Genomic DNA, 18,810 nt, shown 5'->3' with positions numbered 1-18,810 from the left:
TAATTACTCTTTTGGTACCTTAACTTATTTTTTGGTTTCGTTTTGGTCCCTTAAGTTATTAACGTTACAATTTGGTCCCTTAACTTACTTTTTGGTCCCTTAACTATTAAAAGTTTTGTTTTGGTCCTTAACTTATTTTTCTGTTTCGATTTGGTCCCTTAACTTATTTTTTGGTTTCGTTTTGGTCCCTCCACTTATTTTTTGGTTTCGTTTTGGTCCCTTAACTCTAATACATTCATCCTAACGTAAAGGACCAAAGTGGTTGACGGAGGAAGAGTTAAGGGACCAAAACGAAACCAAAAAATAAGTTAAGGGACCAAAACGAAACCAAAAAATAAGTTAAGGGACCAAAACGAAACTTTTAATAGTTAAGGGACCAAAACGAAACCAAAAAGTAACTTAAGGGACCAAATTGTAACGTTAATAACTTATGGGACCAAAATGTAACCAACAAATAACTTAAGGGACCAAATCATTAATTAAGCCTTATTTTTTTAATGTAAATGGACGGCTTCCTGTGGCCCTTCTACAAGAGACGAAAAAAAAGGGATAGGTGTGAGTCCACTCTTCAGAAGGCCAACTAACTAGTAACTACCACTCTAAGGGATACACTAAGAGACACTCTTTAGAAGGCCTCAAAATTTATTAACTGTAGAGGTTGAACTTTAACTTCTTTATAACTGTTTTTTAGCATTCCAACTCTTACCTTCGAGTTCAACAGCCGGAGATTAATTGTAGAGTTACTTAAAACAAATTTATTTCTAAATTAGATAATATGTTGAGGTACTATTCTCTTGTGTTTACATAAAATAAGGGAACATTGCATAATATATGTAGGAGTCTGGTTTTGAACTATGAATTCTCCACTTTAAGAGATAAATTTTGGCCAATTAGACTACTCGACTAAAAAAAAAAAAAGATAAAAGAAGGAAAGAATATTAACTCCACACTCTCATGGCCGGTCATAATTCCTTTTCTGGTTACATGGCCGGTAATACTAATTCGTTCAGTATTATGCGCAAGCATTTTAAATTTAATAGAAGTTCATTGATTAAACTTAAAGTGCCAAGTTTTTTTTATTTTTTAGAGAGGATTAAAATGCCAATTTCTATAATAGATTTTTACATAAATAAAACATGACACTAATAAAAATTGGCACGGGTGCCTACATTTATATATTGTCTTTGTTTCAAGTTATCGTACCTTGTAGATTCCTGAGAATAAAATGATATCAAAATATATAATTCTTATGTTTGTTATGAATTTTATTAAATTTTAATCTTGTTTTAATAGATTTTGAGAAAGAAAATCTCTCCCAAAGAAAAAGATGGGAAAAAGTTTCCTTGAAAATGAAAATATATTCATATTTAAATACACATTAACTTAATTACTAACATAAAGTGTTCCAAAATATTGTAAAGGTTACCTAACATATTTATTTTTTTAAAAGTTGGTAGGAATAAAACACCCATATATTATCCTTATATTCTTAAAAAGGTTATTTTTTTAAAAATAAATCTAGTAAATTTGAAACAAATGTCCCCTTGATGGACAATAATGTCTCTAATGAGATTAACTTTGACGAAAGGAACCTATAAAAAATAAGGGTCATGTTAACTTATGCCCTTAGGGCACAAGTTTAGGATCTTAAAATGAAAATTAAAAATAAATTTTATATTGAAAGTATTACTTTTGCAACTTTTAAGACATTGAATGCACAAGTTCCAAGAAAAACCTTTTACATTTGGTTTCTTAACTTATGCCCCAAGGGCACAAGTTAACATTTCCCGAAAAATATAAAAATAGAAAATTTGAAAGTGTTTTATGTACATAAATTAAAACAAATGCAACTCTCTAGCAGTATAAATGCTTCCTTGTATAGCATTAGCACTCATCATTCATTAATGAAGCAAACAATGATGAGAATGTTACTGCATTGTCTTTCAGTATTGCTTAGTGTCCTTACTATTTTGGTTTTGATACAAGCTCAGGATCAATCAGGTTTGGTTTATTAATTTGTATATAGTTGTTACTACTTATTAATATTATAGCTGAAGTTTTCTTTGTTCCTACATATATCTCTTCTCAGGATTCATTAGCTTAGATTGTGGCCTACCTGAAAATTCAAACTATACTGATAAGATCACAGGCATAAATTACACATCAGATGCCGAATTCATAGATGCAGGTGTAAGTAAGAATGTAGCACCTACAGAGAATATTACTCATCAACAGCAACTAAATTTTGTAAGGAGTTTTCCAAGTGGAGTGAGAAACTGTTACAGAATAAATGTTACAAGTGATATTCAATATTTAATCAGAGCTACTTTCTATTATGGAAACTATGATAATCTAAATGATCCACCACAATTTGATCTTCATCTTAGAGCTAATGTGTGGGATACAGTGAAGTTGTTATCTAATGCATCACACATCACAATCAAGGAGATTATATACACTCCATCAGAAGATTACATAGAACCATGTCTTGTTAACACTGGAAATGGAACTCCATTCATTTCAGTTATAGAATTGAGGACTTTGAACAATTCTAATTATTTCACGTACTCACCTTATTCAGTATTATCACTCGTGGAGCGATTTGATTTAGGTTCCACCACCGGCAAAGGTTACAGGTAAGAAGAATACATTGCATGTAGTCATCTAGCTGGTACGTAGTAGCACATTAATATTCATTTAAATAATTACTCTCTCCGTCCATATATATATATATATATATATATATATATATATATATATATATCATTTTTCATATTTCTTAAGAAAAATTGTTAGTGCAATCAATATGTGTCTATTTTATGTGTGAATATTACTAATTATATTGTCTTTTATTTTATGTGTATTAAATTTGACTTTTCATATTTTAAGACAAATTAGTAGTAATTAGATTTATGTTTAAGAAAAAAATAATAAATTCAACTAGTAATTTGTATAAGGGATAATATTTAAGGACAAAACTTTTTCTCAATGAATGTTTATAATTAGGGACAGAGGGAGTAACATCAATGTCAATTATTGACAATATTTTTGGTTATGTATAAACAACAGGTACAGAGATGATGTTCATGATCGTATGTGGTCGCCTAGTGAATTATCCAGTGATTGGAGACGATTAAGCACCTCACTTAACAATGATGATCTAGATCGGACTCCTTTTAATCAACCTGCAATTGTGATGAGCACTGCAGTTACACCAGTAAATGCCAGTGCCCCTTTACAATTTCATTGGGATGCAGATAGTGTAAATGATCAATACTACCTCTACATGCACTTTAATGAGGTTGAAGAGCTGGCAGAAAATGAAACTAGAGCCTTCAATATCACAGTGAATGATGAGTTATGGTCTGGAACTTTCGTACCTACGTACCAGAAAGCACACACCATATTTAGCCATATATCTTTTTTTGGAGCCACAAGGTATCAAGTTTCCCTTTTCAAAACAGAGAATTCAACCCTTCCACCCATCCTCAATGCCTTTGAGTTTTATAAAGTAAAAGACTTTCCAGAACTTCTTACTCCACAAGCTGAAAGTAAGATAGTCTTTAGTTTTTTGAAAAACATACTACCTGCTCTGTCTTTAAATTTAGGCCCCCCATATAAATTTGCAAGACAATACTAATAGTCATCAAATTTTCTTAATTCTCGTGATTTTATCAACAATATCCTATATTTAAGGACGAAGATAGTATATGATTTTTTAGTGTTATCTGTGGTGTAAATGTAAAGTGTAAACTATGTGCAAATTGGCTTGAAATCTGTTTGAATTGTTTTCTTGAATACGAAATACTAGTTGATACTATCACAAACATCAAGAATGCTTATCGGGTGGCAAGAAATTGGCAAGGAGATCCATGTTTCCCTAAAGCATACATGTGGGAAGGCCTAAACTGTAGTACGGATAATCGCTATGACATCCCAAGAATCATATCTTTGTAAGTTTACAATCCCTTAAACAAACCATTGCATAAATTCAAGAACCTCAATTATCCTCCTCTAACAGAAACTATATTTGGAAATGGAACCCAACTAGGAATTTGTCTTCATCTGGATTGACAGGGGAGATATCATCTTTCATTTCAAAGCTCACTATGTTACAATACTTGTAAGTTCAAATGGTGGATTTTGGAATTGAGGGAAGAAGTTGTTTTTCTTTTCTCTATTAAATTAAGTGTGATTGAAATATTATGTGATTATCTATCATATTATTATTCAAATTTTTTAAAATCTCAAATATATACCAAAGTATAGACAAGGCATTACACCTGATAGGGGAGGCTGTTTCTAGGATAAATCTAGCTATTCTAGGATATTCATTCAATCAGATTATCGTTCTCTATTTATTGCAGATTCAAAATTGTCACTCTGCATTTCAATTGTTTCCTTTCAGGGATTTATCAAACAATAGTTTAAACGGTTCCTTACCTGATTTTTTGATGCAACTGCAGTCATTAAATATCTTGTAAGTCCCATTGTATCAAAATGCAATTTCATTGATTATTAGATAAAATGTAAGTTGTCATATTTATTTGTTTTGTGTTTGAAGAAACGTAGGAAAGAATCAACTTAAAGGGATAGTTCCAACTGGACTCCTTGATAGATCAAAAAATGGTTCATTGTCATTGAGGTATTCTCTATACTCAAAGCTACGAGTATGTCAATTTCTATAACTTGTCTACCATATATCTGCAAACGTAAATGTAGATCCTCATCCATCATGTCAAGATATACAGCTTATTTATATGGCCTCTTGTGTATCAAGCTACCACCTTCGCTATGTTGAAACTAGCTAGTTATTTAACCATGGGTGCATTTAATCTGTTAAAAGATAAGTATTGGATAGAACAACGCAACACAGAACATCACAACATATGACAGAACGGTATGAAAAGCTTTTATCGTATGGCAGTGTCACTTACATGTCAGCGTATGTGGATTGCCACATAGGCACTTAACATGTCAGCCTATGTAGTATAATGGTCACAAATTTAGGATATTTTTGACTATTTGTAAATGTCAAGGATTAAAATGACCCCATCCATACAATTCCATGAACCAATTAGATAATTGGTTAGTCTATTTATTTATATATCAAAAGGGTATTGCTGTAAATTTATATTACTTTGGTTGTGTTGTCCATTGTTTGCAAAACAAAATAAAAAATAATCTAGTAATCAACATGTTTGTTTCTTTTTTATAAACATCTCCCTTGTGTGTGCAAAATCGTGCTTGTAAAATGAGACCGAGGGAGTATAAGACAACCAAATATAAATTAATCTTGTAACTTAAGAGTATTGTAATTTGTACTAATTCATTTGCATATCAAAAGACCCTTATTCTAATTTTAAACTTGGCTGTTATTTTTTTGAGTGTTTAGCCTCTTTTCTGAATTTATATATTATAAGGCCTGCATCTAACATTATATAATGCAAATATCACCAATGATATGATAAATAATAGCATCTTCGACTTCTTTCAGTGTAGATGATAATCCTGAACTTTGTATGAGTACGGAGTCCTGCCGAAAGAAGAATTTGTTTGTACCACTTATTGCATCATTTTCAACATTAATTGCAATCCTTTTGATTTCTCTTGGATTTTGGATATTCAGAAGACAAAAAGGTACTTCAATAATACTTATCAAGTTTTGCTCTATAATTGAATGATGGTCATTACATTACTTTGAAGTCACAATCAAATTGTTAGTTGTAGAAACCTAATCCTAGATGCCATAAAAATGGTTTTGCTCTCCAATCTCTATAGCCACATTCATGTTTAACTTTTTTCATCATCCTTGCATATTTTCATTCAATTTTCTTTATCACTGTAGCTATGTGGTCAAATTCTAAGAAAAAGGGTTCAATGAAATCAAAGCATCAAATATTCAGTTACTCTGAAATTCTCAATATTACTGATAACTTCAAAACAATTATTGGAGAAGGAGGATTTGGAAAAGTTTACGTTGGCATTTTACAAGACCACACTCAAGTTGCTGTTAAGATTCTTTCAACATCATCAAAGCAAGGTGTAACACCCCTACTAGAAAATTTCCTAGGATATCTAGCATGAATGTTAAACTCGGCATCGGGTACATTAAAATTACAATAAATAAAAACTCTCTGAACAAATCATAGAATTTCTCACCTGTTAACTCATAAATAGTACCACTGACGTGTACTTTATATTGTCCAGCTACTTCTGCTTCTTCATCACGAGCCATCCTATCGTATAATAACTTGTACATCTGAAATAAATAAAAGGGATTTGGGTGAGACAAGATGTCTCAGTGAGTTCCATCTATCCTAGGTTGTAGGCAACCTTGGAGAACCTAAGGATCGCCATCTGTTTTTAACCTCAACCCATTTTGGGTGTATACAATTTCATTATGCATAACTGAGCGATCAAGGGATAACTAAAATCGCTATCTGAAATACTATTTTGATCATATAATAAATATAGTCATACTTTAATCATAAACATAATAATCACAAACACATATATCAAATCTATCGTATTCTAGTATAGCTTATACTTTGACATATTTATTTGAGTATGTCTCTGGTTCCTTTCCGATAACAACTAGTTTCGGCTAGCCAAGCCGGAGTTCCATAACTAAAATTCCTCATTTCCAACGATTAGTAAAATGCCCATAAAATATTGCTTCGTAGCTAATTCATTCCAAACAAAATTTCAATATTGCTACACTTCTCTAAAGTACAAAGCTACTGAAATTTTGACACATTCTCGTATACTTTATCATCGCATCTCATGATATGAATTTACTATCAATAAAGTATATAAATTATTTTCTCATTTATACAACTCAATATAAATATCTCATCAATATAAATTATTTTCTCATTATTTGTACATAAACCACATTATCTCTTCGTTGTGGCGAACGGAGATATATACCACATTATCTCTTCATTGTGGCGAACGGAAATATATATACCACATTATCTCTTCGTTGTAGCAAACGGAGATTTTCTCAATTTTCTTTTTTTTTTTCTATGAGCATGTTACTCATTTCAATTTTTCTACTCATTTCCATTTTTTTTTTCTTCTGAGATTTTCTATAATTCACTATGAGCATGTTACTCATAGGCTGCTTTTCAAATTTTCTTTCAAATCATTTCTATAATTATATACATCAATTGTCTTGATAGAATTTCACTCCAACATTTATACTAGCATAAACATACTTATTAACATAAAAGAGATTTCAGAATACACTAATAAGGATACCTAATTCGGAAATAATCATTCTACTATCTCATATTTATTTTGTTCAAATGTACCATTCATATGGCATAATAGTCATGCTATAATTATGTCAACTTATTCTAATAATTCATAATCACACATTAGCAACTTAATGATATAATTTACTACCCAAAGGTGGGTTTTCTAACTAAAGGAACTCACCTCAACCACTTTTAGCAACTTTATAACAGCTTAAGCATCCATTTTTATGTCATTCTTCAGTCCTTAATTCCACTGCTAAGCTTCTGTTCTTCAGCCAACATCAAAACAACTTACAATTCATAGTTCGGCACAATTTATACTTCTGCCCCCAAACTTCAAAGTCACCTATAGACTTCAATACTGGTCTAAAATTCATGGAACTGGTGTCAAAACGTCCGGAATTTTGTTAGCTAACCATAGCATTAAAAATCACTTGATTCTAGGTTACAGAGAGAAAGTTCTTGCTGTTTTAGTGGAGCCCTGTCCCAAAACCCGTAACCAAATTCCAGCAGGATTTTACCAACTTCAATTGCATTTTCCGAATTCGTTTCTAATCCGAATCATACGAAATTTGTGTCCAAACTGTAGGCAATTGAATGAGGAATCCAAAAATCCAATTATTACCCGATTATGGATCATACAGCAGTATGTACAAGCCAGTGAAAACCATACGAATTTCGTCTCAAAATCATGAATTCAAGTGTAATCACTTATATCAACAATTACCATTCTAAATTCATCATCAACAATTCATCATCATAATCACCAACATAAAAGAGTCATTTAGGACAACAAGTGAGGGTACCTAGCTTATGACATAACTACACTAACTATGTCACAATTATTCTATGTCACATGTTAGCATGTCATATAGCATAATTCAACTACCCAAAAGGAAGAGTTATAACTATAAAGGACTCACAATCTTGTGGAGGTTCCTCTTGAACACTTTGTGGCACCTTCTCAAGTTCCAAACTTCTAGCCAAGCTCTTGTCTCTTCCAAAGGTACCAATGGCTTAATACTTCATGGTTACTCCTATAATCAAGCTTCCAAACAATTTCCCATGGATTGGAGTGAGAATTGATGATTTGGAAATTTTTTTAAATGAAGGGCGGTTTACTTCTATTGGAGGGGAAGGATGAATTTTGCTTGCTAAACTCTTATAGTAGCACCACAAGGGACCTATTTATGGTTAAATTTGGATGATTTCATGAAGGATGAAAATTTTTGTGATGGTGGTGAGGAAGGATGATGGTGGCCGATGGTGTAAAGGGAGAAGGGGGAAGAAATTATGTTGGACTTTTGAGAGAGAAGGAATTAGAATTGTGTAGAATGTTGTGGTGAAATAATTTATAAAATGAATTTTTGTTGGCAAATACCAATTTTGCCCTTGGCTTAAAAAAATTTCATGGAGGGATATTACACAAGGTTATAAGGAATTTCAATCCGAGGTTGGTCAATGGATTTAAGTTAATCCCTAGTTTTCTCTACCGATCCTTTTTCGTCTAGTGCATGGATTTGTTTATTAATAAATTTTACTGTTAAAAAAAATCCTACAATATTAGTAATCAAAACACAATGGATCCAAAATCATGATTTTAGTAATAGTATTTATATTAAGAATCCTACAATATTTTCCATAGTAAGCTTTGGTAGAGATAACATTGATTAAAAAATGCAGGCGCAACTTCTAATGATTGTTCATCATAGAAATTTGGTCTCTCTCATTGGATATTGTGATGAAGATGAAAGCAAAGCATTGATTTATGAATACATGACAAATGGAAGTCTTCAACAACACTTATTTGGTAATTTATATCTTGTTTTTAGTTTGTTTAATTGCAATTTTGGTCAATTTATTTTTCCTCTCTCACGAAATCCCCCCTCCTTTTGAATATATTTTTTTTGGTCCCTCAGTCATATTTTTAACCAAATAATGGTAATTTGCCAAATTTTTTATTAATGAGTTGTAAAACTTAATCCACTTGGAAGATTGTTTTTTTATGTTTTGATTTTAAAGAGTGATTATCCAAAATTTCAAGACTATTGCCTATTTGCGTGCAGATGATAACATAAATATCTTAAAATGGAATGAGAGACTCAAAATTGCAGTTGATGCAGCACATGGTAATAATGTGCAATTTCTGGTATTTTTCTTGCTTATTCAACCCTTTACTTTGAACTAATTTGTTAGAATTTCAGGATTGGAGTATCTTCATAATGGGTGTAATCTACCTATTATGCATAGAGATATGAAGCCTTCCAACATATTATTAGATGAAAATATGCAGGCCAAAATAGCTGATTTTGGCTTAAGTAGAGCTTTTGCTAACGATGTTGATTCTCATATATCCACTCGTCCTGCTGGTACACGAGGTTATATTGATCCTGAGTAAGTGCCAAATGCCAATGCAAAACAAATGTTTAAATATTAAATATGTATTTGATTCATGCAAATATACAATTTTTTGCTTCTAGTCCTAGTAAAAATATTATTTTGATTTTATTGGTTGCCAATATACCCAATTTTTTTTTTGTCTCCATTATTTTGTTTTAATTCTTGTAAAAAATTTCATACCGGAATTGGTCCCAATAATATGTTGCGATATATATATATATATATATATATATATATATATATATATATATATATATATATGGGGAATGCTACAACACACCCACTCACTTTTGTGAAGGTGTGTTTTAGCATTGAACACCTTTTATGCTTAGACAAAAATACCCTATTTTTCCTATTTAAAAGCAAATAAGTTGAAGGGCAATTATGTAATTCAATAGTTTAATTTTAATTTTTTCTACTCATCTTCTCCACTCATCTACTTAACAGTTCAACCTTTTTTTTTTTTTTTTTAGGATTTACATTTTACACCACACACCATTACAAATTCATTCTTATTTTTTTTAATTTTCAACTCAGACTCTCTTGTGGGTTCTTGCTACTATTTGTGTTCCCTTCTCTCTTCTCAATCTCATTCCTCAATTCCGTTGCCTTCCTGCATGCCAGTGGAATATGACTGCGTCAAGTGAGTTGCAGCGTGGTGGTAGATTTAATCAGACATTCAAGAGTTTTTTTGTTATGTTAATTATTTCTTTTGATTTTGATTTTAACGTGGAGAAGCAATATGCTTTTAATTGTTAATTCCAGGAAGCATATATTGGTTGCAGAACCTACAAGAGAAAGAGAATGGATTTTTGTAATAGTGTAAAGTAATTTGGGTGGATTAAATAAATTAAATTGTTGAATTACATAATTGTCCTCCAGCTTATCTATTTTTAAAAAGCAAAATTTGGTGTTTTTTGTCCAAACATGAAAGGTGTTCAATGCTAAAACACACCTTCACAAAAGTGAGTGGGTGTGTTGTAGCATTCCCCTATATATATATATATAGGGGTTTGCTACAATAGACCCACTTCATTTTATGAAGGTCTATTGTAGCACTCAGCACTTTTCACTTGGACCAAAAACCCACTTTTTAATTTTAAAAAGAAGTCAAATCCAAAGGATAAAGTGGTAATTTAACTATGATGGGTCCCAGTTTTTGCATCGTCTCAGTCTCTTGGTTTTCTTCTTCGTTACTGTGTTCCTCTCTCTTGCACATTTTCTTGAGTTCCTTTTTATCTAATGTTTTCCAATTTCTTAAAATAGTATGCGGCAATTGTGTGGTATCAGATTGGGTTTGTTTTGGATTCATGTACTTGTTTTGTTCCCACTATTTAAACAACCCTTTTTATTATCATATAGGATTCCCACTTCCCACTACATTTACCAGCTTCCACCTCCTGCGAGTTCTACCAAACCAAAATCCTCCAAGGTGTTGATCACTATGGTATCGCTGAATTTGTCATTGATATCTTCCTTGTCCAGTGAAGTAAAAGTTAGAGGGAGATGAGTGATTAATCTTAACACTCAGGTTGTATATTTCTTAAATTCAAGAAAATTAAATTGAGAGACGAGTTAAAAACAATAAATTGGTAGTTTCTATAAACATTGCTGCAAGTGATTTAAATTTTAAAGAATTTGAAGAAACTTGAAGAACCAGTTCCTGAGAGAGAGATAAAGAATTGGTGAGAGAGAACAATAGTAATAATGACCGGCAAAAACTGTCAATCAAAAAATAAAAAATAAACAAAAACATTAAACATTAAAGCGTAATTACAATTTTATCCTTGACCTTTTATTCTTTCAAAAGCAAAATATGGGTTTTTGGTCCAAACGAAAAGGTGTTAAGTGCTAAAATAGACCTTCATAAAATGAAGTGGGTCTATTGTAGCAAACTCCATATATATATATATATATATATATAGACACACAGAGAGAGAGCGAGGGAGAGAGACAATTTCCAATACAATTAAATTTTGTGGGAACTGAATCAAACAAAGATAATTTGCAAGGACTAAAAAATTTGTTTTAGGGAATAAAAGATTGCTAGACCAAATATATATATTTAAACCTAAAACAAATTCAACAATATTGACTAGCTCGATTTCAATATTATTGTGTCATGTAATTTTCAAAAATACTCAGCTCAAGAATACATCAAAACATAAAGGCAAAATTATGTTTGTTGTTCCTTAACTTAATTTCAGATTATGATGTGGTGCTTTATATTTCCCTCTTTACATCATCTTGACCCTTTTAGATCGTTTTCATGTGAATTTTAAAGCTTTATATTTATGATTCATATGCAAACATGCGTGAAGAATCATAATTTTGATGATTGAGAGCTGAAAGGAAAATAAAACTATAGGTTTGAAACTTAAAAATTCATATGCAACACCAAATCAAAATGGCTAAACTGAGTTAAAAAAATAATAATAAAAGACCAAATCTTTATCTAAAATTAAGTTAAGGGACTACACGTGTAATTTTGTCAAATATAAAAGCATTGAGTATATACGTCCTCTCATTATATGTTACTCGACATTCACTTTTCTGCCTACATGAGACTTACATAAACCACACTTGACATATATACCACTATACCAGTAGCAATTTAATAGTGTTGTTTTTATGGACAGCATATATATACACGAAAAGGATAGATCTCATAAAAGAGTACAACCATATATACAAATATGAGGAAAAAAAGTACTCAAGCTAAGCAATAACAAAACTAAATGATCTCTTCCAGAGTGAAACAAGAGCGAAAACTAAAACAAACAAAAAAAATCATCTAACAATCTATCATGATCATCCAACACTAGCTAGTTGAACATGAGGAATACTAGGAACAAAACCCCAAAATCATCCAACCCAAAAACAAATTTAATAGTGTACTGATTATTAGATTGCTACAACATGATTATGACCTGAAACCAATTAAACAAGAGAAAACCAGGAGATGCACCCAAACAGGAGAACTAGCAAAATCATAAAATCAATTATACTAGAGCAAAAATCATTTTTGCTTGTAATAGGTTTCTCAGACACTAGTCTCCCGGTTGCTTTAGGAAAGTTGAGATAAGATTATCAATGCTCTGAATAAAACTTTTGAGGTACTAATTTAAACAATGTTATCAATATTTCTAATGTAGTTTATTTGTTGATTTTCTTAATAGATATCAAAGAACAAGAAAGACAAATAAAAAAAAATGATATCTACAGCTTTGGAATTATTCTATTTGAGTTGATCACTGGAAAAAAAGCAATAGCGAGAGTATCTGATGAATACCTTCACATACTGCAATGGGTTATTCCCATAGTTGAAGGAGGAAATATTCAAAATGTTGTTGATTCAAGGTTGCAGGGTGAATTTAGCATCAATTCAGCATGGAAAACTGTAGAGATTGCCAAGTCATGCACTTCACCAAATTCAGTTGAAAGGCCAGACATGAGTCAAATATTAGTAGAGCTAAAGGAATGTCTATCTTTGGAGATGGTTCAAAGAAATAACGGAAGCACGAGTGCTAGAGGTGAATTGGTTTCTGTTGCTACTGTATCAGAAACTGCTATTTTAGCTAGGTAACCACCACTTATGATGATATTCAGTACTAGTGCAGCTCGAAGGGGTAAGAGAAATCTGCGTATGCACTACACATATTGTGTTTTTGGGTATAATGGCCTTTTATGTTCTTTTAAATATTTGTTCCAAGTTACATTTGTCCTTGGCTGAATCATGCGATTGTTCTCTGCAGATTTAATCAAAGTTATAATGTGATTCAGACAATTTTTAGATCCTTCCTCCGCTCATGTTTAGTTGCTTACATTTGACAATAGTAAAAGAAATTATGCTTACACAACTTGCAAATGTTTTAATTTTAATATTTTTTGGCTTATAAAACTGAACCTAAATATTTATTTTCAATTACAACTTGTACATTTATTCAAATAAAATAAAAAGTTGTACATAATCAATTTTTTTTTATGCTCGAATCTCTTTATGGCTTTAGCTTTGCCACTTATTATGATTACCTACTACCTAGTTTGAAAGATTAATCTCTTTTTTTGTGGTGTCTGGGGTTCGATCCGTAGACATTGCATATATTATGCATTGTCCTTACCAACTGAGCTAAGCTCACGGGGACGAAAGATTAGTCTCTGTAGTTGGGCGCAGAGGATATCATATTTATCAAAATAAAATTACTTTTGAATCTAAGATAAAATTGCCTTTCGCTTTGATCACATGATTCAAAAAAATGGACATTTCTAAACGTAAATCACAATTTTTCAAAAATTTTGGTGTTTGTCCACCAGACTCAATAAAATATCGATCCTAACATAATTTTTCCTAAAACTCAAATTAAATGATATCTTTTACCAGTATGAAAAAATCATACTTTTCAATATCACAAACGAAATTCATAATCATAAATTCAAAATTTTCGTTGTTTGTCCACAAGATTCAATGAAATACCAATCATATCATAATTTTTCTTATAACAAAATCATATATTTTAAGAGTATGAGTAATCCATAGTCTTCAATATCACAAAAAAAAAAAAATGATATGTATCGTACAATTTAAAAGTGAAAGATAAATTCTCATTATCTCCCCAAAGATAAAATTCAACACATCCGCGCAACGCGCGGGTCTAATTCTAGTTTTACTAATTATGTGTTGACTTACAAGTAGCATGGTGATCTCAAGTAACAAAAGGGAGTAGTGAATGTAAAATAGACATATTTCCTAACCTAAAATGCCATAGGGCTTGCTGCTCGCATCCTAAGTGACACATTTAGAGTTAGTGAAACAAACTGTGCAGTGTAAATCCTTACACAATTTTGGTGCTGATAAAAGTTTAAAGGAAAATTCAGAAATATGCAAAACATTAGCTAATTGACATGAATTAAATAAAGAAGAACATATGCGGTCACTAGCTCTAGAATCAATGATCCATGTACCAAGAGTGCAAACATGAAAAGAGGAGGTAGAGTAAAAATTACCTGTTCTATCTTTCCTAAAAAAGGAAGGACCAACAATGTATGACCAAAGTTTTGCCTGACCAGACGAGGAAGATACAGGTGATAGGATGGTAGAACTTCGAATTGGATAAATTAAATTCTCATATTGTTTAATATTAAATGTGGGAGGAGTGGACTTCGAATCATCTTCGATTGAGTTTTGCTCAACAAATTTAGATCCATTAATAACAGCGAAATTAGAAGTACAATTATTTCTCTGCATATGTGGAGGAATTCCACGTTTTATAAAACATTGCTCAATGATATGACCAGTTCTTCCACAACGGGTGATGCCGCATAGTGTTGCGTATGCCTACGCAAGAACACATAATCAAACAGGCACTACAAGGAATTGGCATATAAATTTTCAATTCGGAATAAAATTCAGTAATGGATTGAGTACTTTGCCTTAGAGAGTAAGTTTCATTATGTAATCTGAAATGCTGATCAAGTCCCCCTAAGAAAATTGTCCACGTAAATCGTTTCACGCATTGACTGCATTTTCCGATTACACAATACTTTGACCAATTGATTCAGCAATTGAGTTCATAAACCATGAGTGAACTAAAATGCTTCTTGACTCCAAGCTTAGTAACTAGGATCAAACTTATTAGGAATTTTAATAGTGTCATCGACAAAATCGAGCTTGTTTTTGCCACAAAGAGCTCAATGGATGGATAATGCCTAAGCATGATAGTTAGGAGGGTTTGTATTTGTCAGAACCCTAAAACGTGTTCTTCCATACTAAATATAAAAGAATTAACCAATGGAAGGAGTGAATTGGATTATTATTATTTCTTCAACTACTGATGCACTACAAAATTAACATAGGAGATAATGGGATGCAAGAAATGAAAAGTAGAACCTAGTGCATACAAACCTTAAATCCTGGTTAGTTACAATTTGGAGGGAACTGTTTTTGGATTCTAATTTTGCTACTGCATGTTTTTTCTCAACATGATTCTGGGTGCGTTTGTTTCAGCTTTAAAAAAAATAGATTTTGTGTCAAAAGAATCTAGAGATTTTTTTTAGAGATTTAAAAAAAAAAAATCTGAAGTTATTTGTGTTTGCCTACTATCCATAAAAATCCATTTTGTTAAAAAAATGAGTTCTAACATGCACATGTGTTATCTCCTTGTTGTTGAAAAAAATAGATTTTGAAAAAAGCTAATCCTAATAGCTTTTCATTTTAGGGTCAAAATAGATTTTTTTGATAAAATGATTTTTCTAAAAATCCTAAACAAACACTTAAAAATGAAAAAAGTGATTTTTTAAGGGAAAAAATAGATTTTTTTTGAAAAAAATCTGAAACAAACGGGCCCTCTATTATTTGACACTGTCAAAGAGTGTATGTCATCATTCATACCATGATGACTTATAGATATCTAGACATAAACCAATTATAATACCAGACACAATTTTAAATCCATTTACAGATCTAACAAGTAAATAAACTAATAACAAAATCACAATACCAATTTACATTTAATATTTTTGATTCATTATCAAACTCAACATGTGAAGGCATGAAACCGCGTTCTCTTCTTTTTCAAATATGGCATCGATTCCTACAAGTTTTATTTTTTATTTGGGCAAATTACATTGACCTCCTCTAAGATTTTCTTAATCAACACAAACAGTTAGGCTAATTAGAGTTTAATTAGAATTAGTCTTAGTAGTTTTATGGTAGTTTAAAGGGATTACTTGAAATGCAAGTAATCTAACCTTCTGTGTTTACTTTAGTGTTTGAGATTGACTATATATATGCCTCCCTTGTATCAACAGAAGATGACTGAAATAAACATTTTGCATTACACAAACATCCCACTAGTTTTTAAATTACACTAACCTCCCCGCATTTTAAAACCATCACACATACTTTCGTTAGATGAGCAGAATTGGTAGGTACTATTGATGGGATTGTAAAGGATTTAAAGGGTCAACAACAAGAGATTAGTGACGGGGGAGATTTAGATTCCTCTAGTGCAGATATGTTTTCTCTTTGGCAGTTGTACTTTTGTGTGTAAATTTTCATTTTTTTTTTCAGTCCAAATTCTTCATACGAGACCTAGGGGTGTGTTTAGAAGTTTAGGAGGGGAGAAAACGACTTTTAAAATAAGGAAGGATGAAGTAGAAAGAAAAGACGACTTTGAGAGGTTTATTTTTGTTCATAATTTGGAAGAACTCAAAGATAGCATTGGAGGAGGGAATTTAGAGGATTTGGAGAAATTCTTCAAATCTAATCTATTCTGATATAACACTCTTAAAATTAGAAACATCTCAATTATTAACACTGATAATGTTAATGTTAATAGATATCAATGTTAATAATTCTCTACGAAGAAAGAGTTATCATTCTCTACAAAAGCATCCTCTAAAAGAATGTACGACTATAAGATTTATCAATTTTTTCTAAATTGGGCTTAGAATAACCACACAAGTGAATTAAACATCACATATTAATCCAAAAATTAAACATCGAGTTTATGGATTTTCCCACTCACATATTCCACCCAAGTTGTTTGATTTTTTTTTAAAAAAGGCTAAAATGAAATAAATTATCAAACTGAACAAGTCCTTCCATCACAAGATGTGTTAGAAAATGACTACAAGATAGTCAAACAATTACTTAACACAACAAAGTCGGAAAAGATAAAGAGAAACAAGCTAAGTTACAACTGTCAGACAAGGAATAAGGTTGAGTCTCCAATAGTGATAGTCGAAATTAAATACAACGTATTTCGATTTCAACTACTAAAAAGACTGAAGCTTAACTTTTTCATTTTAAGATTTCAAGTGATCCTCTTTATTCTAGAAAAATGTGTTTATTTCTCTCTTTCCAAATAACACACACAACTGATAGTCAAATAATATGAAAAAACCAATCGAACGTGTTTCAAGAAATCCCTTAAACTACAAAATTGAGAAAGATGATTCGATAAAGTGCCATAAAATGTCGATGAGAATCCTAACCAGAATGATGTTAAAGACCAAATTAATTGACAGACTTAGCATCACCCCCATTTCGTCAACATTACTTAGCTTTGCCCTCCCTCACAAGCTCAAATTTGGACCACGCTATTTTCCCATGGAAATTCTCCTAACCAAGCCATATATATATCTCTATCTAATGTATTTCACTAGCGTATATCTAATAAATTCTTGTAGATGCATTTTTTAATATTTTTATTTGCGTCCAAATAATTTTTATTTAGGGTTTCAATCATGTAAGAATTGCTTCTTTTGTAATAATAATTGGAGGAATCTGTGACTTGAAACTGATCTATTCCTCATATCCTTTTAATTTGACCATCGCTCAATATTTGTACAACTATATTGTAACAACTTTTAAGATAATTCTTTCTCATATTCTCATTATATTTTTACTCTCTCTATTGCTTTTAATTTTTGTGTCAATACCTATATTTTCTTGTATAACTTTGATTGTCTCGTAAGTTGTCAGGAAAATAGTTGTTAAAATAACTTATTTCCTGTATTATAGCATTCAAATTCCTCACTTGCAACTCTACACCTTTTTTATTCTTATTAATTATTCATTGCTTGTTAATTAGTTTCAAGACTTGGAAAATTTGACAGATATTTCACATCTCATTTCATCCAACGACTTAGTTATTTGGAATTATCTATGCAGTCTTCTGAATCAAACAAACAATGAAAGAAAGATTCTTATATGAAAACAAGCAAAAAGACTAGACCAACATTAACATGTTTGTCTATATCCACAATTCAATGTAATATATCTATATTATCATATCGTTATAAATTTAGTATATACCTCCTTTAAAGTTCGAATTGTTCCAATTTTTTTTTTTTAAGATGATGTTGTTTCTCCTTTTTAGTACTCCTTCCGTTTCAAAATGAGGGTCACTTTAGCTAAAAAAATTTGTTTCAAAATGAATGTCACTTTACATTTCCAATACAACTTTAATTTTTTTCTTCCAACTTTACCCTCTCCAACTTTTCTCTCACACAATTTTCAATGCAACTTTAAATTTGTCTTTTTCTTATAAAGTAAGGACAGTTTAGTAAAAGTGTTATGTCTGATGATTATTTCATATCATTCCTTAATCTGTGTGCAAATGGCTAAAGCGACACTCATTTT

The 18,810-nt window shown here is 31.2% G+C and overlaps 1 pseudogene across 1 annotated transcript; it reads left to right on the top strand.

The window, feature by feature from the left end:
* The first annotated feature begins 1,858 nt into the window (after window positions 1-1,858).
* LOC146896914 (putative LRR receptor-like serine/threonine-protein kinase At1g05700) lies at window positions 1,859-13,462 on the top strand (annotated as a pseudogene). The gene is made up of 14 exons (XR_015024150.1): window positions 1,859-2,001; window positions 2,090-2,636; window positions 3,070-3,551; window positions 3,812-3,953; window positions 4,052-4,123; window positions 4,409-4,480; window positions 4,565-4,645; window positions 5,498-5,640; window positions 5,849-6,043; window positions 8,696-8,718; window positions 8,949-9,075; window positions 9,332-9,394; window positions 9,470-9,659; window positions 12,845-13,462. The product of XR_015024150.1 is annotated as a putative LRR receptor-like serine/threonine-protein kinase At1g05700 (transcript).
* Window positions 13,463-18,810: the final 5,348 nt, after the last annotated feature.

This window comes from Medicago sativa, chromosome 8 (genome assembly GCF_051527215.1).
Source record: "Medicago sativa cultivar Bolivia chromosome 8, Bolivia_mono, whole genome shotgun sequence".
Taxonomy (NCBI): Eukaryota; Viridiplantae; Streptophyta; class Magnoliopsida; order Fabales; family Fabaceae; genus Medicago; species Medicago sativa.
The sequence above is the reverse complement of the archived record's forward strand: the minus strand, read 5'-3'. Positions and strand labels throughout refer to the sequence as shown.